Consider the following 5,642-nt stretch of genomic DNA (forward strand, 5'->3'; position numbering starts at 1 on the left):
CCGCGAACTGTGAGATCTTGGCATTTTGTCCATCCGGAAAGGGGGATGCCCCTGCAGAGTTCATCTTGGCGTATTTTGAAGGCTAACAATTCAACTGATAAAACAACAAGAGAGGGCTCAGAGGGCATCCTTGACGGACGCCACGTGAGACTTGGAAATAGTTGGTCATAAATCCAGCATTCAGCACGCCACTTTCAACATTGTTGTAAAGAATGGATATCCATTTCCTGATATTTGGACCAAAGTTGTATAGTTCAATACACTTGTGAATAAAATTCCACTCAATAGTGTCAAAAGCCTTTCGAAAGTCAATGAATAGAAGGACACCTGGGAGTTTTTTAGCATCTGCGTATTCTATGATGTCATTCAAAAGACGGACATTTTGTCCAATGAATCTACCTTTAGCAAAGCCTGTTTGATCAGTATGTATGAGCGAAGATAAAGTTGACTCAATTCTTTGTCCAATAACTTTTGCCAAGATTTTATAATCAACATTAAGTAGAGTTAGTGGACGCCAATTAGACAGCTCAATGAGACAACAGTCGTCTTTAGATCATACCGTGTCTTTGTGAGATTGACAATTGACCTTTAGAAAAGGCTTCATTATATGAATTAAGGAGATGCATGCCGATTAAGTCAAAAAATTTTTCATAAAACTCCTTTGAGAAGCCATCTTCACCAGGGGATTTATTGTTTTGAAGAGATTTTAGGACCCCTTTAATGTCATCAAGTGTAATTTCGACTTCAAGAGCCATTGATTGTTCTACAGACAATTTAGGAATGACTAAATTTTCCACAAAGGTGTTAAAGTTCTCCCCGAAGTCCGTGAGATGAGAGCCAGATAATTTTGTTTCAAGTAGATCACTATAAAAGGTCTATTTCCTTGTTTATTTGCTTCATGTCCGAAACAATTTCGCCATTCACGAGTTTCAGTTGAGCTATTATAAGTCTTCTTCTCGAAATTGCGCTTTTCCAAGTTATCTGGTTGGTTTCTCACCTTTTTCAATCCAACGGGCTTTTGAGCGAAACATAGCTTCCTTACCTCTTTTTTCGTACATATCCTTAAGTTGAGTCTTAATGGATTCATACTCATCTAACAATACTTGGTTGAAATAGTCACCTCCATGACACAATTGGTTGTCCAGAGCATCAAGCTTCTCTTGAAGATAAGTCTCCTTATTTTTCGATTCCTTACGTTTAGCTTTTGAATACGTTATTGTTTCAGTACGAATTTCCATCTTAATAAGTTCCCATAAGAGTTGAAGACTCTCAACTTCTTGATACTTAACTAAAACTCTCGGAACACATTCCGTGATTATTTCGATGTAATTATCATCCTCCAATAAAGTATTATTGAATTTCCATGTACCTGGACCTCGTTGGTACGCATCATTAATTTCTAAACTCAAAAAGATGGCCTTATGATCTGGAGCAATTGAAGATCGAATTTCAGCCTTCCTTATGTTTGGCTTTAATGCCTGTGAAATAATGAAAAAGTCAATTCTTGATTTAAGCTTAAGAGGTTTTGATTCGTAAGTAAACACTTTTCGCTTAGGATGTAAGGCCCGATAGGCGTCGATAAGACCTAGTTCATCCATAAAATGAAGAAGAAAGTTTCTATAGTTCGTCCCAAACCATGGGCATCCTCCGTATTTATCTATTGAGTGAAGAGTAGTATTCCAGTCACCAGCAATAATAACTTTGGACGTGTTTGTGTTAGAAACAATAACAGTACATAAATTCTGAACAAAACAACATTGGTTTTGAGGGTCACAAGGAGCGTACACAGAAGCTAAAAAAAGATCCTCATCGCCTTCCGTAGTTTTAACAATGACTAGTCTACCATCTGGATCAATAAACTGGACGCTAGATGTAAACAAAGAATTTGGTCTCTGTAATATGCAAGTACCTTTAGAGTGTTCTGTACCGTGTGAGAAAAAAACTTTCCCACCCCATTCTGTAGCCCAAGAGACTTCGTCTCCTTTCAATGAGAATGTTTCCTGGAGACAATAGAAATCAGCTTTTTGATTCTTTAGATACGAAAATAATGCCCTTCGTTTGACATGATTGCATAATCCCCTTACATTCAGTGATAGGAATTTGATAAGTGTCATACTGTATTATCGCCTAAAATCTTACACCTAAAGTTAAATGCACAATAGTTATGCTAATTTAAGGTTACGTTAATTAAACTCAACAGCAATGAATTCATCAAGAAAAAGAAAACAAACAAAGGAAAGAGCAACAAGATAAAAATAAAAACGAAAAAGCAAAAAAGGAAAAAAAAAACCCTAACTTTACAACAGAAACTAATAAAGTGCAAAAGTTTTTTAAGAAAAATACGCTTAAGAGACTAACCTTCGTACAATCTAAGCCTATGGCGAAATCGACCTCCCGTGATTATTGCATGGATGTTTATTGAACATTTATAATTCATCAAGATCATCTTCAGAGTAAATTCTAACAGGATTACCTGATGGTGAAGTTTTAACAAAGACCTTTCCGTCTAGTGTCCAAACACTTGATAAAGGTCCATCAGCCTTCATATCATTCGCTTGTCTTACTAAGTCTGCCCTATAAGGTGTGAGGTTTTCGTTGATAAATATACGGTTTTGCTTTGCTGCTGCTGAGGCATAACTGGGATATAAATCTGATATCTTAACTGACTTCAATTTCGTTCGCTCCTTATATAGGCGAGACTTAACTTTATGGCTACAAAATTTTACGATGATAGGTTTCCTACCATTTCGTCGTCTTAGCTTGTGAGAGATTTCGATGTCCTCCGCAGCAATAGGGACATTAACAGCCGCAGCTACCTTGAGAACAACTTCTTCAGTTGAGGTGTAAATATTTTCCGGAAAACCATGTATTTCAAGGGAATTTTTTCTCGAATACTGCTCGAGGTTATCAAGCGATTCAATCAACGAGTCGATCCTTTCCGTCTGCTCACTTAATCTTGTTTTAGTCCCGAGTAGTTCTTTCTGAAGTAGAGCACTTTGCATGTTAGCCTTACCAAGAGACACTTTAAGCTCATTGAGTTCACGTTCATTAGATCTCAGCGACTTCTTTAACTCCTCCATGTCTTCTCTAAATTTGATGTTTTCTCTCGAGATGCTCGTAATTGAGGACTGTATAGATGACAGCATCTTTTTAATTTCCAGCAGAGTTGGTTCTTCTTCAGGGAGGTTCTCGTCGCCGAATACATCTTTTTCCTCGGTTTCCTCCATATTTGGCTTCTTCAATTTACCAACCCCAGCTTTCAATCTCTCCAATAAGCAAACCAAGGATTTGTGTCTTCTTCTGTTATATGTAAAGCAGTACCACTATGGATGTAAATCAATGCAAAAGAAAACAGACACACCTGAATTTATATCTAAATTTATTATGCAGCTTGAAATAGAAGTTAGACATGATAGTGTCACCCTCCTATCAGCCTTATATGTATATTAATGTAATACATTAGTTTTAATATGTGTAATCGATAGAAACATTTTAATGGCCAATACAGGAACATTTATCTAAGTTCACAATTGTAAGTAAGTATTGTAACGTACTTTTGTTTGGTAAATAAAGTACTTATAAAAAAAAATTAATAAAAAAAAAAAAAAATTGTCTTCGTCCAGTTTGGGATAAAAGGCATGTGAAGGGTAGGCAATTTTACGAGTACTTTGTTTGCCAGAAAGCCCCTCTAATACTCTCTTCCATGGGAGCCGCAATGAGGATGATGGCTGGACTGGGCTACCCCCCGAGGTCTACACTCAAAACGGTATTGAGTGTGGTAATTTTATTCTGAAACACTGTAAAAACAAAAAAAATCTCGGAATTCTTGAATGCGTTGAACTAATTTGCAAAGTAGTCTCAAGGCAAGAGACACTTAAGTATTTGGCAATGTGTGGGCAGGGAAAGTGGTTTCTCGACGACAAATACACTAGTAAAAAGTTGAAAGAAAGAAAATTCTATAGCATGACCGAAGAAGAGAAAAAAAGAGCGTTCGAAAAATTCTATGTGCTGACTATTGTTTCAGATGAACCACCACGCTCTGAAGACCCAGCCCCCTTCCTTAGATTTCTCTTTCATTTCACTTTCACCAGAGGGAAAAAACATCCTGCACGTACCGTTTTCAAAACTTAAGGATATCTTCGCCAAGGCTAACCAAATTCTAAGTGGTGCAGAAAGCGATGTTTACCGATTTGGCGACGACACCACATACGTTGCCAGCAAATCTTCCCCACATAACCCACACAAAGTACTTCGCAAGTTCACATGATAGGTGCTTTGACAACCGCTTAAAACAAACAGGGTACTTTGCTATCACTGGCAGAAAACCAAATTTGTCAAACTTGGGAGTCTTTGGATCAGAGTGCTACGCATATAAGCAGAAATTAGACCCTAGATGCACAAAGGGGATTTTTCGTAGTTACTGGGCAGCATTGTTAGATTTTTCGTTTCTCTTCCCTTTGAAAAAAAATCCATTTTCATTCTAATTCTCGCTGGTTAATATTTAAATAGAAACGTTTAATTGTTATATTATTGGTTAAATATTAACTTCCCGTCCTGTCCAAAGTCCAGTCCATGTTTTCCAGTTGGCCCTGACTTTGCTGTTTCACTTACTTTACATACCTCCTGGTATTTGAAAGTAATAAAGTTTGTTGGATAATTTCACTTGCATGATTTTAAACTGAAAATTAATTCTTATGTTGTGGCTATATTGTCCTTGGCGTTTGATTTCTGAAGCATCTTACACAAATGCTATCTGAATGGATTAGAACCACAATAACTTTGTAATGGCAGTTACTACAGACCTTTTTCATAATGGCGGCCTGATAAAATATTCTTTTGTTTTAATCCTGATAAGCCTTTCTAGCCTTGCTGCAATGCACAAGATTCAAAAGAATATGTTAACCAAAATGAAGCCAGTAGGTCCAATTAACATAAATACCATAGAATATCAAATGGTTCGCCATTATGAAAGTGGTCTATTATACCGGTATTTAGCAACATGATGCCTTACACAAGTTTATGTATTGAATGCACTTGAAGGATAACTTTGTTCACATCTTGCATTTCTTTTGTTTTGCCCATGGAATGAATTATATGATATCCTAAAAATAGTGTTTACATCAGTGGCGTATGCCATTTAAAGTCCTGGAGTGAAGGTGGGTTAAGATCAAAATATGAAGAACTTTGATTACCATAAAGGCAGGCTAGTGCAGTGTGTAAGATTGCACATACTATAAATATTTTACCAACACTGCTCAGACATATTTTCAAATTTTTCTTGAAGTGCACAAATTTAAAGTAGTTGGTTGTATCTCCAAAGAGCAATTCCACTGAAATCCTAACTGTGGTCATGGCAGCATTGAATGCTTGTGAAGAAGCTCTGTGGTTTTAATATATAGATTTAGCCAAGCCTAAAACCGGAGCTCCCGGCTTGTTTATTCTTACTGGCTGTAGGGTTAGTGAAAATAATAGGCTTTGGAATTGTCCGCCTTTTGGTTTTCCCGGTTATTGCTTAATTATGTCAATTTCTTCGCTGCCTACCCAGTCAATTCCACGCTAAATTTCACCCGAAAAACCGACAGATCGCCATCCTTGAAGACCCAGGGGCAGTTAGTCGGGTCGATAAAAAGTCCGTGGTGAAA

The sequence above is a fragment of the Montipora foliosa genome, chromosome 13 (genome assembly GCF_036669935.1).
Source record: "Montipora foliosa isolate CH-2021 chromosome 13, ASM3666993v2, whole genome shotgun sequence".
Taxonomy (NCBI): domain Eukaryota; kingdom Metazoa; phylum Cnidaria; class Anthozoa; order Scleractinia; family Acroporidae; genus Montipora; species Montipora foliosa.